Below are 16,863 nucleotides of genomic sequence, written 5' to 3'. Positions count from 1 at the left end.
TGAAAACGGAGCTCCGTTTTTGCTGGTAGAGGGTTTTCAAAACAAACTAAAAACAAAAGGAGAAATGTTTCCCCTTTTGCATTGGAGCATGCAAGAAGGGACAGGAAAAGGAGAAAGGGAAAGAGGGAAGAAAAAGGAGGAGGAAAGATGGGAAAGAGCAAGGAAGGAAAAATAAGGAAAGTAGGGAAGGAAGGAGAAAGGAGAATGAAGAGGGAAGGAAAAAATAAGGAAGGAAGGAAGGAAGGAAGGAAGGAAGGAAGGAAGGAAGGAAGGAAGGAAGGAAGGAAGGAAGATTATGAGAGAGAGTGAGGGTCTGAGGGAAATCCTGCCTTAGCACTTGGCCACTAAAGGTGCCCCCAACATGAGTGACATCAAGCTGCCCCCCCCCATCAAACACAACCCTGATGCCCCCCTCAATGAAATCGAATATGACACCCCTGGTCTAGCCTATTTGTTTCTTTAGTACAGTGTTGGGTTACAAAAAAGAGCAGGTAAGCCTTGATGCTATCAGTAGTGTTGGCTAAGGATGATTTTTAATTCAATTTTGTGCAACAAAATGCTGAGCTAGCTTCCAATCTATAATTGTGATGTAATGCACCAATCTATAATTGTGATGTAATGCACAATCCGAACGACGACTGCCCCACCTGGGTCCCCCAAAGCTTGGCCAGGTTCCATAGAAACCTCTACATCTTACTGCCAAAACTGTATTTTAAATGGAAAATAGTCTAAACACAAGACCCCAGAGACATAATATGAACTATTCTTTAGTTCACATTGAAAAATAATTAAAATCAAATTTATGTTTCCTTCTGGCATCTATTATTACTTTTAGGAAGGTACCACACCCAGATTTCAGGAAGTATCTGGCCTGGAAAAATTGTGCATTTGTATTTTTTTTATTTATTTGTTTATTAAACTTTTTAACTGCCCAGTTCAATCACAAAGAAGATTGGTTCCTTTGTAAAAGAAGATACAAGCAGGATAACGTACATACATGGATACATACATACAAACATACATACATACCAGAAGTGGGTTCCTACCAGTTCGCACCTATTCGGTAGAACCGGTTCGTCAAATCTACCAAACCGGTTAGAAGAGGTTCCACCAGTGGACCTGGAAAGCCGGCCACACCTACAGAAGAGGTTCCATATTTTTTTTAAACCCACCACTGATACATACATACATGAATGGCTGTTTTTGTGTGTGTGTGTGTGTGTGTGTGTGTTCCAGGATAATTCTAGAACACCTCGAGCAATTTCAACCAAACTTGGAACATAAATGACCTTACACTCTGGAGAAAAATACTGTGGGGGTAAGACATACTGTACAGCACGGGGGAGTTTCCAATAGCTTCACAGTACTCTACAAGGGGCCTCCCTCTGGTAAGTGGGAAAACATTTGGTCCGGACATTTCCCCCCTATAGATAAATACCCAAACAACGTCAGGATACCAGCTAATTCTGAATAAAACTCCAGATGATGAAATAATAAAACGCTAATTTTTAAAAACGATCTGTACATCAATATCTAGCATATGCTCCAGAGGTTGTTATTATGGGACTATATTTATAGATACCATTTTGTGGAATGTGGAAACAAACACAGGTAGTCCCTGACTTACAATTCATTTAGTGACCGTTTTAAGCGTGTGCTCAGCGAACTGGTTAGGAACCCCCCACTGGCCTGAGATGATGACTGGTTGGAATTCTAAGCCAAGACAACTGGGATGGTGGATTCTGTCAAATAACTGACATGATATAGGAAGCAGTAAGGGCAGGGAGAGGAAGATGTAGTTTTCTCCTGCAAAGCAGAAAATGCAGGCAGCTGTCTCACTTAGCAACAGATATTTTGAGATCAACTGTGGTTGCAAGTCAAGGATTTACCTGTACATATTTTCTAGATCAATTTTTGTGACTTTTTGCGTTTGTCCAGATTTGGGCCGATGGTAAATCTCACACAGCATCTGTAAGTATCAGGTCTATCATTCTGTCTCTATTTGTATTTCCCAAGACAGCCTGTCTTGTGCTCATTTGTTCTTCCATATCATTTGGGTCAAAGCTGTGCCTGAGCTAATTCTTCCTTCCACGTCTCTTATCTCTCTTTTTCCCTTGAACTCCTGGAGTAAAAACCGCCCTGTTGGCAGAAAGGATGTACCATATTTTTTGGAGTATAAGACGCACCAAGGTTTTGAAGAGGCAAATTAAAAAAAAAAGTAGGTAGGTAGGTAGAGGGATAGAGAGGGAGAGAAAGAAAAATACAGTAGGTAGGTAGGTAGGTATAGGGAGTAGTTAGGTAGGTAGGTAGATAAAGGGATAGAGAGAGAAATAGAGAAGTATAGTAGGTAGGTAGGGAGAGAGAGTGTGTAGGTAGGTAGGTAGAGGAATAGAGAGAGAGAAACAGAAGGTTCACCGACAAAAGGGCGAACAACAAAACCACGCCCAACTAAACCGCGGTGACAACACCGCGTGTTCTAAAGCACTCCGACGAATGAGCGCTGAATCTCGCCGACAACAGTGCGGCGACAGAAGCGCGCTGTAAAACTAAACCTAACCCTAACACTAAACCTAACCCTAAACCTAACCCTTACCTTAAATCGCCCCTGTCGACTGAAATCCCCCTTCTGTCTCCGCGCTGTTGACTCCGCGCTGTTGTTGGCGCATTGATGACATCGCGGTTTTAGCGACGCAGTTTAGTCGGGCGCAGTTTTGTCATTCACCCTTTTGTCAGGTCATGAAACAGAAAGAGGGAGAGAGAGAAATACAGTAGATAGGTAGGGAGAGAGAGAGTAGTAGATAGGTAGATAGAGATAGAAAGGCAAAAAATGCTGTATTCTGTGTATAAGACACACCCAGATTTTCAGCCTCTTTTTTGAGGAAAAAAGGTATGTCTTATACTCTGAAAAATACGGGTAATTGGCCTAATAAACTACTCTGACATAAAAATATCAGCAAAAACTTTTAATGGGATGGTTAGAAGTCAACCTCTGGCCTCAATCTGCATGTGTGTGTGTGTGTCTTGGTGTTTTATGTGAAAAATGCCAGGTGGGTTGTGAAACATAAAACAATGAGGCAGTCATTATGAGAGAGGCTAATCGTCAGCTATAATTTAATACACTTAGTGGCAGCTATTCATTTAGAGATGTTCTAAGTGGTGGCGACAACTAAATTAGCCCATTCTTTTTCTTGTTGTGCAGTGCCAGGGATCATTTGCATCAGCTTCCTGGCCATTTCTGAAAAGGAGCATCTCCTCAAAGTGTTGCATCATGATGGCCTAGAGGAGGGAGAACTGAAAGGAGGAGGGGGAGAAGGGAGAGGGAGAGAGGGGTGAATGGGGCATGTTACTAAGACAACATGTAGGCATGGGGTGATAATTAGGACTGGCATTTCCACTGAAAGTCATTGTATTTGCAAGTGGAGCTGGACCCAACTTTATAACATTTTTTTTACAATGGTCATTAAGCAATTCCCCCATAGTTGTTAAGTGAATCCAGCTTCCCTAATAGGTGTTTTTTTCTAGAAAAAAGGTAGCAAATGTGATAACAGAACACCACAATATCATAAGCCAGCTGCCAAGCATCTGAAAGGTGACCAAGGGAGTAGTGCTATGGTTGTAAGGGCGATATAAGTTGTTAAGTTGAAGCCATCACTGGTCAAAAGGGCCCAGCAGAGATTATACTACCAGACTTCTCAGGAAAGAACACCTGAATGAAAACTGCTGACCACCTTCTACCGCTGCACCATAGAGAGTATTTTAACTTACTGCACAGCGGAAGATAGGACAGCGCTCCAGAGGGTCAACGTCATTGCCCAGAGGATCATTGGCTGCCCTCTCCCCATTTGGAAGAGCTTTACAGTTCCTGCTGCCTTAAGAAAGTTCAAAACATTCTTAAAGATCCATCTCATCCTGGGCACCCTTTTTTAAAAAAACTTTTACCATCTGGCAGCCGGTCACAGGAGAATAAAAACAAGGACAAATAGGCGGAAAAACAGCTTTTATCCTTGGGCAGTAACCATATTGAATTCTACGGTATAGTGCAATATTGGGATTTCAATTTCAGTTATATAGAAAGTAAAGGATGTATGTTTGTGCTTTTATTTTTATAGTTATAATGTACACTGAAGACAGCATTTAATTTACCAAGTGCTATGACAATAAAGTAAACTAACTAATTAACATTTATATGACAGAATAACCTTCCCTAAATAGCTTGTGGTTCATATGGAGTGAAAAGCAATCCTTGGTGTGTATACTTTGAAAGCTAAAATCCTTGCCTGGTGAACCTTGGTTATCTTAGACATGTGAATTTTGAAAGCATGCTATTGGTACACAGTCAGGTCCAAGTCCAGAGATAACGCTATAACCTTCTAATCTACCGTACTAGACATCCTGGGGGATTCTAGAATGTGGCAACCTATATTTTTTTGCGGGGGAGCAATCATCGGGAGATGACGCATTCCAATCCCACCTTAGGCTGGGTGACTTTGGGCCAATCCCACCCTCTCAGCCCAACTCACCTCACAGGGTTGTTGTTGTGGGGGGGGGAAAGGAGAAAGGTGTGCTGGATATTTGCCAGCTGGAGCTATTTATAAAAATAATAAAAGATAACACAAGGCCACAGGAAAGATATTATCCAAATACCTCGACTTATGAACCACAATTGAGTCCAAAATTTCTGTTTCCGTGCGACATTTGCTAAATGAGCTTTGCCATGTTTTACAACCTTTCTTGCCGAAGTTGTTAAGTAAATCTGTCCTCCCCGTTGACTTTGCTTGTCAAAAGGTCCCAAAAGGACCTTTTGACAAGCAGGTCTCTGCAACTGTCATAAATATGAGTCAGTTGCCAAGCAGCTGAATTTTGATCACATGATCACGGGGATGATGCAATGGGTGCTATGGGTGCTAAGTGTAAAAACGGTTAGAAGTCACTTTTTTCAGTGCCATTGTAACTTTGAATGGTCACAAAATGAACTGTTGTTAAGTCGAGGACTGCCTTTCATTTTGGCAGCTTTTCTAGACACCTTGGCTACGAGATAGGGTAAAATCTAACAGCCGAAGCTTTTCCTGTCACTTCAATTTCAGGCCAAAAAAATTGCTCTACTAATTATCTGCTACAAACACCCCCACCCCGAAGAACAGAACCATTAAGGAAAGTTGGCTGTGCATGATCGCCAGCCCCTTTCCATCACTATCTTGAATACTATCTTGAATACCTTTGCCCTCTTGATTTCTGCTGTTGTTTTTATGCGCAGCCTTCATAAGGCAATAAATATTCCATCTTACATCAGCCCAACTTAAGTCGATAGTCCACTAATGTTCCCTGAAGGCGTGTGAGAGCTTAGCAAGCTTCTTTATGGCTGAGCAGGTCGTTCTGCTTTCTTGAAGTTCCTGCAAATGTACCAGGAAAACAGCACAATCAGAACCATCTAATTCGTCCGGTGACATATGGAACTGTGGAAAGATGCAACGATCTGAATATTTACAGAAAGTACAATTACTAAAACAGTTTTAAGAAAAATGTGGAGGGGGCGGGGGGGAGGTTTGTGCCATAATTTCAAACACTGCAGTTTGTGCCATAGTTTCCCTGTGGGAAAATATTGTGTATTGGCATGTTTTATATTTATAAGATAGATCATCTTCTTTTAACGACCCCATAATCCCTTGCAGGGTGGAGTCTGGGCAACTGAATGGCGCTAGCAGTGTTTACTGGCTGGATGCCCTTCCTGTCGCCAATGCAGAGTTTTGTTTAGCAGATATTATTCTCATTGTGCCCAGAGAGATTTATAAGATAAGATAGATAACTTTATTGTCATTCTTTTTACTGCGAACCCACATTAAAAATGAAATTCTGTTGCCTCTCAAGAAAAAGTTTATATCTACCCAAACACATATGTAACACACATATACACCTGTTATAAACATACATAAATATATACCTGCACTATACATATATATGCATATACACATATATTTATATTATAAATATAACATTAGAAATTATAATCTTTATAATTCATGTTACAATTATAAATGTTAAGATGTGACCTAGTAGTTATACAAATCTAGAAACTAATTTATACGGTAAACCATAGTTAAACCAGAAGGCTGAGCGATCTTTATACAGCACGGTGCAGAACTACATTTCAGGATATGTGCATTTCTGTGTCTTAAATGCAGGCAATAGTATCCTGGCTTGTAAGGTTTCTAGATGACAAATAATAGTTTGTGCAGAATAACCCACATGTATGGAGTAAACCAAACTTCAATTCAATACCAGGGAAATTGGGCTCAAATTTACCAACTAAAAAGAAAGATGCGTTGTAAGTGCAAGTGGGATTTTTAAGCCAGGGACAGGTACTTAAAAAACGTCACTCATACTTACAAATGTGCTACCTATTACTAAAAACAGCGGGCGGGATTTTACTTCCTTAAGCTGATGAGCTGAAGTCACACACAGCCCTGGATTTTTAATACACAGCTTGTTTTCAGAGGTTCATGAGGACATTGTGCAGCTTTGGCAATTCGAACACCATCTGCCATTTTTAATAATGGGAAATGTCTTCATCAACAAAAGTTCCAACTTACATACAAATTCAGTTAAAGAGTAGAATAGAACTCATTCTTATCACCTCAGCCAGTGGTGAAAATCAAACTTTTTTACTACTGGTTCTGTGGCATGGCTTGGTGGGCGTGACAGGGGGAGGATACTGCAAAACTCCATTCCCTTCTCACTCCAGGGGACGGATACTGCAAAATCTCCATTGCCTCCTCACTCTAGAGGAAGGCTACTGTGAAATCTCCATTCCCTTCCAACTCCAAGGGAAGGATACTGTGAAATCCCCATTTCCTCGCCACTCCAGGAGAAGGATACTGCAAAATGTCTATTCCCTCCGCACTCCAGGGGAAGGATACTGCAAAATCTCCATTCCCTCCCTACTCCAAGGGCAGGATACTGCAAAATCTCCATTCCTTCCCCACTCCAGGGGAAGGGTACTGCAAAATTCCCATTCACTCCCTACTCCAGGGGAAGGATACTGCAAAATCTCCATTCCCTCCCTACTCCAGGGGAAAGATACTGCAAAATCCCCATTCCCTCCTTACTCCAGGGGAAGGATACGGCAAAATCTCCATTCCCTCTAGGGAAAGGATACTGCAAAATCTCCATTCCCTCCCCACTCTGGGGCCAGCCAGATATGGCATTTGCCAGTTCTCTGAACTACTCAAAATTTCTGCTATGCACTAACGGAAAAACCTATAACAGATATTCTGAACGAATGCAATCCAGCTGCCTACTAGATGGGCAAAAACAAGATTAGAGAGCAAGGCAATGTTACCTGTTTCTTTGGAAGACCCAAGGAGATCCACTTAAAAAAGGATTGTTTTGAACACGCAAATTAAATGTAGCATGAATACACGTCAAAAGTGTAAATATAAATCAAACAGCAAGATGTATGGCAATTGTTCATGATAAAAGACTGAAATGAGAGCAAGCAGAAACATGATGATGGGGGGGGAGGAAATGAACGGAAGAATTTTAAAATGTGCAAATATTGGCACAAAGAGAGAGTAATGTGTGACCTATCGGGAAGAACGAATGTTTGTTGAAACAAACGTACGGGCTGGTCAAGCAGGTCTCTGTTTGGTCGTGAAGTAAGATTTGGGGACTGTTGCATCATGTAGGACTACATGACATGTCATTCAGGTAATAATGAAACCCACAGTTCCTCTCTTGGTGTATTTCCTTCCCCATCACCTGCCATCTGCTTTATTAGTGGGCATGGAATCATTTAAAAGAAGGTGGCAGTTTAGGTTTGGGATCCCTTGCCAGAGGCAAATATCATGAAAGAGGAACTAAATCTCATCATTCAGTTGTTAAATCAGTAAAATGGTTGTTAAGTGAATCTGGCTTCCCCCTTGACTTTGCTTGTCAGAAGGTTGCAAAAGGGGATCACGTGGCCATTGCAACAGTCATAATTGTGAGTCAGTTGTCAAAGCATCTGAATGTAAATCACGTGACCATGGGAATGCTGCCATGGTCATAAGTGTGAAAAATGGTTCATAAGTCACTTTTTTCAGTGCTGTTGCAACTTAAAATGGTCACTAAGTGAACTGTTGTAAGTCAAGGACTACCTGTATATGCCAGTGAAGTGTACATATTTATTCATTGCTTTAGATATTTAGCCTTTGAAAATGTATCGTGTTTCCCCGAAAATAAGACAGGGTTTTATTTACTTTTGACCCACAAAATATGGCTTGGACCTTATTATCAGGGGAGGACTTATTGTTTTGGGGTTGCCGGGCGGCTGCTCCCTTGCAAGTGGACTCCCAAAGAGCCAGGCACAGCCTCAGGGGTGAAGCAGCCATGAGGTGACCATACTCACGAGCAGCCACCCAGCAAACCCCCTCTCCAGACAGGCAGAGCTCCATGCACTGACCTAGGGGGTATCCGAATGTGCCAAGCTGCGGGAGCAGGGGGGGCATGCAGAGTGCCACGTGGCTTGGCCCCTAAGGGATACCCCTTAGGTCAGTGAATGGCGCTCTGTCCAATGGAGAGGGGGTTTGCCAGGCGGCTGCTCGTGAGCATGGTCACCTCATGGCTGCTTCAGCCTTGAGGCTCTGCCCGGCTCTTCGGGAGCCCACTCGCAAGGGAGCAGCCACCCAGCAACACTCCCTTCCGGCCAGGCAGAACGCCACTCCCCAACCTAGCGGTATCCGAAAGCGCCAAGCAACATGAGCACCTTCCCCCTGTCTCTCGCAGCTTGATGCCTTCGGGATACCACTAGGTCAGTGAGCGGTGCTCTGCCTGACCAGACGGGGGATTGTCCTGGGGGCTTATTTTCAGGGGGAGCTTATATTTTTGTCCACCCAGAAAATGTAGCAAGACCTTAGTTTCAGGACAGGTCGTATTTTTGGGAAAACATAGTAGGTGTTTCTTTGGGATAGTAAAGACAAAAAAAAAAAGACCAAAGGCCTCTAACAGCAAGAAAGTTTGTTTTTTACCCAATTATTTTTGCTTCTTGCCTAATCCCAGTGAAATAATAAGTTTTATTAATGAGAGACATTATACGTAAGCTTTTATCATTGAGGATGGGTGCAGTGTTTGAAAAGTTTGTGCTAAACACAGGCCGTCTCTTTTGGCTCTTTTAATGATGTTTGGTTTTTGTTATTGTTCTTATTAACCTGCAATTTTACTGATTTAAATCTATTTGGAGTAAGATTTTGGGACTGTTGCATCATGTAGGACTGCATGACACGTCCCTGAGGTCATAAAGAAACCCACAGTTCCTCTGGTGTATTTCCTTCCCCATCACCTGCCAACTGCTTCATTAGTGGGCATGCAGTCATTTAAAAGAAGGTGGCAGTTTAGGTTTGGGATCCCTTGCCAGAGGCAAATATCATGAAAGAGAGGAAAATTCTCATCATTCAGATTTAATTTAAAAGCATTCCCTATTATATTCTAAATAACTCCTTGGCACCAGGCAGAGGCAAATAAGGCAAAACTGGCTGCAAACTAGAATCAAATTCTCCATACTTTGTTGGTAGAAAGGTGAGTTTTACCAGGTGCAATTCATATGTGCTTAGCTGTATCATCAAAATTCTGAACTTCTGCAGGACTCAGATTAAATGCTAGGACGTTTATGTACATATATTTAATCTTATCTTTTTGCCTGATTGATATTTAAACAGAGGATAGGTTGTAACATATTCATACTATTTAAGAAAAGTGAATCATGCCCATGTAATTTCCTTTGCACTAAAATGGAAGCATCTGTCACTGGCTTCTTCTGGTATTTTTCTTTCGAATTCTCAATCTAGCCTCAGAAATTTCTGGAGATTTTCATTCAAGTAATAATCAACCCACTCCTGCTTAGCTTTTGAGGCCAAATAAGGTCAGTCATCCAATCAAATAGATTTAAATCAGTAAAATAGCAGCTCAGTAAGAGCAATAACTAAACACCATTTAAAGAGTCAAGAGAGAATGTGTGTATTTCGTTGTTGCTAGTTATGAAGTCATGTCCGACCCATCATGACCTCATGGACAACAGTCCTCCAGGCCTTCCTGTCCTCTACCATCCTCTAGGGTCCACTGAAGCTCATGCCAACTTATTCAGTGACTCCATCCAGCCACCTCATTCTCTGCCATCCCCTACTTCTTTTGCCCTCCATCTTTCCCAGCATGAGGCTCTTCTCCAGGGAGTCCTTCCTTCTCATCAGGTGGCCAAAGGATTTGAGTTTCCTCTTCAGGATCTGGCCTTCTAAAGAGCAGTCAGGGTGGATCTCCTCTAGGACTGAACAGTTTGATTGCCTTGCAATCCAAGGGATTCACAGGAGTCTTCTCCAGCACCCAGGTTCAAAGGCCTCCATTCTTTGGTGCTCAGCCTTTCTTACGGTCCAACTTTCATAGCCATCCATTGCAACTGGGAGAACCATAGCCTTGACTAGATACACTTTTGTTGGATGTTTCTGCTTTTTACTATGCTGTCTAGATTTGCCATAGCATGAAGGTTTTCAAACACTGCATTATTGTGACCCATCCCCAATGATAAAAGCGTATGTATGACATCTCTCACAAATAAAACTTATTTCCCTGGGGTTAGGGCAAGGAGCAAAAATATCTGTGTTAAAAAAACAAACTTTCTTGATGCAGAGGCCATCTATTTGTCTTTTCTTTTCCTTTACTATCCCAAAGAAACACCCACATTTTCAAAGGCTAAATATGGTATATCTAAAACAATGAATAAATGTTAACTTCACTGGCATAAATAAAGTTAGTCCTTCAGGTACAACAATTCACTTAGTGACCATTTGAAGTTACAACGGCACTGAAAAAAAGTGACTTATGAACCGTTTATCACACTCATGAGCATGGCAGCATCCCCATGGTCACGTGATTTACATTCAGATGCTTGACAATGACTCACAGTTATGATGGTTTCAATGCCCACATGATCCCCTTTTGCAACCTTCTGACAAACAAAGTCAAGGGGAAAGCCAGATTCACTTAACAACTTGTTACTAACTTAATGACTGCAGCGATTCACTTAACAAATGTGGCAAGAAAAGTCATGAAATGGGGCAAAACTCCATTAAAAATGTCTTACTTAGCAAAATAAATTTTGGGCTTGATTGTGGCTGTAAGTTGAGGACCACCTGTACTTCCAAAGATATTCCTAAGAATGCCAATGTGCTTCTACATTCCAGTCTAAAACTGCTAAGATAAAATCTACTGCAGGCGTAGCCATCTCTCAAGACTTGTTCCAGGAGTGACTCTCCACTCTTTATGGCTCACTCAGCCAAAGCAGGGGTTTGTGTAACAACATTGCTATTTTCTGCAAGCACAATCAAATTCCTCCCCAGGGGTCACCAGTCCACAGTTTGAATGGTTCTTGCTTATGTATTATGTATTATGAAACTGAGTAGTTGTGGCTTATTTAGCAAACTTGCTTAGAAACTGAATTTGTCCAGCAAATAAACCACTTTGGGTACCTAATTTCTAATTGATAGGAACTTTCAAGCAATTCTTTATTGGCTTTCCTTAAAAATATTGGAGACCAACTCAGGAAGACAAAACACACTTTCCCCTTCATTTATGGCCTCTGCTGATGCTAAAAACTATTCCCCTGAATGCTCAAACAGAACATTGAATTTTCACAATTGATTGTGACTCAGATAAGTATCACTTATCTATAATATATGCATTTGAGACCACTTATTTCTACCAAAAATTAGATTTCTCATTCCCAAAATGCTCTCTTGTATCATCAGCTTTTTATTGCTGCTTCCTGCCAGCTGCAACTGCTCTTGATCATAAAAGCTCTTCTTATCCTTGCTTCCCTTGATGTTATCTTGTTCTGAAGAATCTCAATCACAAATAATACATTAGAAGAGACTATTATTTAATGCTTTTTGATTAAGTAAAAAAGTATCCCATTGATCTCATCTGGCAAGACAAAGTTAATCAAGGCATGAGTCTGGATCAAACAATCTGTGGTCATCTTTTGTTGAACCTTGTTAATTGAATAATCAATAAACAAGGTTAATCAATGGTTCACACAGTACATAATAGGTATAGGCTCCCTTCGTGCTAGTTGTTCCTGACTCTAGGGGGCAGTGCTCATCTTTGTTTCAAAGCTGAAGAACCAGCGCTATCCGAAGACGTCTCCGTGGTCATGTGGCTGGCATGACTCACCTCCGAAGGCGCACGGAACACTGTTACCTTCCCACCAAAGGCGGTCCCTATTTTTCTACTTGCATTTTTACATGCTTTTGAACTGCTAGATTGGCAGAAGCTGGGACAAGTAACGGGAGCTCACTCCATTACCCGGCGCTTGGGATTTGAACCACCGAGCTTTCTGATCGACATGCTCAGTGTCTTAGCCAGAGCCACCGCGTCCCTTTCATATACCATCGCACGATATAAAACATGAGTTGCAAGCCACAAAGCTGGATTCATACAACCTAGACTAGTAATCATAATTTACTATCTGGGTGACCTAATAGGATTCAGGAGACCTTGCAGAGATTATGCGGAGTACTGAGGCTGTTTCCCACTGCCCTTCCCCCCAATTTATCTTTTATTTATTTATTGAGGAGTTAATAGGGAAATGTTTACCTTCCAGAAGCGTTCTGGTTTCATTCATATTTTTTTAAAAATAAGAGGGAAAAAATCATATTTGGAAAACGTGGCTCTTTTGTCACCAAGATTTGACAGTGTGTATGTAAAATACTGCAGCCACACACGGTTTGCAGCTTTCCAGAGTCCGCAACGTTCTGCTAAGAGATGTATTATGTTTGGTTTGGTTTTGGCTTAAGGTAAGGTGTTAAGCCAACCATGTGGAGCTAAATCCAAAATACGTAGGACCAAACAGAATCCTTTCCCACTTCACATTGCAGGGGTGAAATGTTACTGGTTCGGGCCAGTTTGCCTGAACCAGTAATAAAAAAATGTTTAACAAAAATTTAAAAAGTTCCGATGATCAGCTGTGCTGTGTGTTGCTAGGAACTTTCTTTTTACTTTATTTTAGCATTTGGGGTCCGTTTTTGCTCCCAGGAGGCTTCCCTGAGGCCTGCTAGGCCAAAAACGGGGGATGAGGGGTGCTGCGAGAGAGAGAGAAAGAGAGGGAGGGGAAAAAAAGAGGGAGGAAGAACCACAAACCTGGCAATAGACGCAGCTTCAGAGGATGCTTTGGAACAGCACAGCAATCCAAGGCTGGAAGCGACCTCAGAGGTCATCTAGTCCAACCCCCTGCTCCAGCAGGACATTGTTAAAGTGAGTTTGTCTTTTGACCCACTAGTCACATGACTACAGTCACGCCCACCCAGTCGCATGACACACACACACACACACCACCAAGCCACGCCCATGGAAAAACATTGGATTTCACCACTGGGCCAGTTTATGTATTGATTGTAAGCTGTGTTTTTTGCAGTTCCATTTCTCACTTTTGTACTCATTTTCATACCTTTACTACCTCTCAATGATTTTATTTCCAACTCATATAAGATGTCAGAGAAGTTCCAAATTCATTCTTGCTTTCTGATTAATAGGCTTGACATCCAAGGGAACATCTGGGACTACAGCAAGTTCTGTGAAGGTTTATCCAGTAATCAGATAATGCTGGTAGCTTTCACATCAAGTCGTCATTGTGTTCAGTTCCAAAAATAGAAAAAAGGGCTAATATTGACATCATTTCTCAATAGCTACCTTCCGGGTTCTCTCTCTAGTTTCCCATAACCAAGAGACTCCATGCCAGTGGCATGTATGGAAAACAGAAATCAAAATATATTGGTAGTGGGACTGCCGGTTTATTGTTCTATCCAGTACTTTGATATTCAGTGCGTAGTGTCTTTCCAGGGGAAAGTCCTCCCAGCCATCAAACAACATATAGAGGGGTTATACCAGAGGTGTCCTGACTTGGGAACTTTAAGACTTGTGGGCTTCAACTCCTTTGGACTCCCCGGGGTTATAGCTTTCAATTAATCATAGTTAATCACCACATACAGTATGTTCTATAAATCTAGTCAATTTGGTTAGTTAGTTAGGAGTGATGTGATAGCTGTGTTCCAATATCTGCCACAAAAAATAGGGGGGAAACCTATTCTCCAAAGCATGTGAAGGCAGAACAAGAAGCAATGGATGAAAACTAATTAGAGGCCCAACCTAGAACTTTCCTGACAGAACAATTTATCAGTGGAATGGCTTGCCTTCAGAAATTGTAGGTGCTAAAACACTAGAGGCTTTCAAGAAGGGATTGGCAGTTATTTGTGTGGATGGTATCCTGACTAGATCTCCAAAGCCCCTTCCAAGTCTGTTATTTGGTAGTTTATTATTTATTGTGCTTTAGTTCAGAAAACTGAACTGAATAAACCATTATTAAGTGCATCATAAACACGGAATAATCTATATTGCTGGCGTTAATTGAGCTGAAATCAAAAGGCTGAAGTGTTCAAACAACTCATTTGTTGCATCATGCCAATTATGTTATTAATTGTGTCTATGGAAAACTCCAGAGTTAACATACAAAGTCATAAGCTATGTTTAGAAGTTGGAAGGGTTGTACTAATACTTCACCAGAACCAAGCCATATCATGGCCAGCAGTTGACTCCTGCTTTCTACAAGTACAGGTTAATATTTATTTATTTATTTATTTATTTATTTATTTACTTACTTAACTTACTTACTTACTTAATCTATATACTGCCCATATCACCATCCAAAGTGTTTTTGGGCAATTTATTAATATAATACTGAAAGATGTGATGGTTTTTATATCTGCTATTTATTATCTTGTCGTATGACAAGTTCATATCACATCTTATATCTGCTGACCATCACGAAAAGAGCTAAAGGTGACTGTTCAGACAGAGAAATACCATTTTAAGTTTTGATTCCCAAATGAATAGGACTCCCTACCTTTCTCACAATATTTGCTCTAGGAAATGTCCCTTTTTGATTTCAGAGAATTGTGTTTACTTACCTGACTCATTTCCAGCTTGAAGCCAGCTTACCAATTTCCTAGATGCCCAAGCTTTCCACAGATCATTCTGATCCTGTAGATATGATAGATAAACCCAGTGTCTTTGTTATTGTTTACTAGAAACAAAAAAAGTCTTAGTTTTTTTAATTAGCATTCTCTGGGATGTACCTTTATATTCATTAACAAGAGTGTTACCTCTATATTCATGTTTTTTGTTTATTTTGATTTCCGGAAAAAGCAAATGTAATGGCTGTAACATCAAGACTGATTTGAAAAAAAAACCATCCCAAAAATCCTTACATGGTTTTGCCCATGTTAAAAATTCCTCTGTAGCTGCACACCCGCCTATTCAAAATCACATATTCATAAACTGCCATGCATATTCTGAAAGGCCTACTTTGCCCTTGAATCAAAATAGGCATATGATACATTGAAACACTACAGTTACTTTGATGGGTCCTTGAAGCTCTCTGAGCTTGATGGTTCTCTTGCAGATAGAAGTTTATTACCCAAACTAGCTAGCAGCATCAAGATCACGTGAAGTATTAGTACCGCTTTATAAAACCTTAGTAAGATTACACCTAGAATACTGCATCCAGTATTAGTCACAATACAAAAATGAGAGTTTTTTGGGAAAAAGTGCAGAGAAGAGCAACTAAGACCATTAAAGGCTTGGAAGCTAAAACATATGAAGAATGTTTGCAGGAATTGGATATGGCTAGTCTAGAGAAAATGATCATAGAGGTGACATAATAGCAATGTTTCAATGTTTGAGGTGCTGCAATAAAGAAGAGGGGGTCAACTTAGTTTCCAAAGCACCAGAAGGCAGGACAAGAAATGATGGATGGAAACTAATCAAGGAAACAACCTAGAACTAAGGAGAAACTTCCTAACAGTGAGAACAATTAACTATTGCAACGATTTGCCTTCAGAAGTTGTAGCTGCTCCAACATTGGAAATTTTAAAGAAGAGACTGGTAATGAAATGGTATAGGATGTCCTGCTACAGCAGGGGGCTGGGCTAGAAGACCTCCAAGGTCCCTTCCAACTCTATTTTGTAATAATCAGGTAACATCAGATGATGTTACCTAGTTTGGTAATAAAACATCTGACAGAAAAACCACCAAGCTCAGAAAGCAAAAAGGACCCCTCATTTCAGCTGAGCTTCAGCTACCTTCGTATCTCTGGGCTGAAATGAAGGGGCCTTGGTAGTTAATTTGCAAGCTGTTCAGAGTTACCATAATAGGTCATGTGATTTACATACAAATGCTTGACAGATTCATACTTATGACGGTTGCTGTGTCCCGGGATCATGTGATCCCCCTTTGTGATCTTCTGACAAGCAAAGTCAATGGGGAAGCTAGATTTGCTTAACAACCATGTTACTAACAAACACACACACTCACACAGCCTTCACACACACGCAGCCTTTACACCGAGCTTTCACACATACACAGAGCCTTCACGCACACACACAAAGCCTTAACACACTCACAGAGCCTTCACACACAGAGCCTTCACACTCACACACAAACCCGGCGCGCCTAGACCCTGGCGCCCGCCAAAAAGTCGCCTGGCTCAGGAAGAGTCGCGAGGCGGGAAAATTCCGCGCGTAGGCGGAGACAAGCCGGCCGGGCAGAGTAGGAGCCTCCCCCTCAGAGATGGGGGCCTGTGAGTCGGCTGAGGCGCCTAACGGCGGGGGGGAGTGGGAACAGAATTACCCCCTCAGGACACCGGAAACCGGCTGGGGGGCTGCCCCCCCTCACGCCTTTGTCCGGGGGAAGGGAAGCCGCCGCTCGCTCCTCCCGAAAAGGCAAGGAGGCGTGGTTTCGCCTGAGGGGGCGTGGCCTCCCTTATAAATATCGGCGGCGGGCGGCGGGCAC

General features: G+C 41.7%; 1 long non-coding RNA gene across 2 annotated transcripts; it reads right to left on the bottom strand.

Moving 5' to 3' along the window:
• Positions 1-3,062: 3,062 nt before the first annotated feature.
• Positions 3,063-15,067, bottom strand: LOC106550866 (uncharacterized). Of its 2 annotated transcripts, XR_015695363.1 has the most exons (4): positions 14,982-15,056; positions 13,466-13,589; positions 5,216-5,390; positions 3,063-3,291 (listed from the first exon to the last, which is right to left on the bottom strand). It is a non-coding gene; the product is annotated as an uncharacterized LOC106550866 (long non-coding RNA). The 2 variants fall into 2 exon arrangements; XR_001313691.2 differs by lacking the exon at positions 13,466-13,589 and having other exon boundaries at positions 14,982-15,067.
• Positions 15,068-16,863: the final 1,796 nt, after the last annotated feature.

This window comes from Thamnophis sirtalis, unplaced genomic scaffold (genome assembly GCF_051295495.1).
Source record: "Thamnophis sirtalis isolate CommonGarterSnake01/CBP01778 unplaced genomic scaffold, rThaSir2_p1.2 scaffold_2, whole genome shotgun sequence".
NCBI classification, from domain to species: Eukaryota; Metazoa; Chordata; class Lepidosauria; order Squamata; family Natricidae; genus Thamnophis; species Thamnophis sirtalis.
The sequence above is the reverse complement of the archived record's forward strand: the minus strand, read 5'-3'. Positions and strand labels throughout refer to the sequence as shown.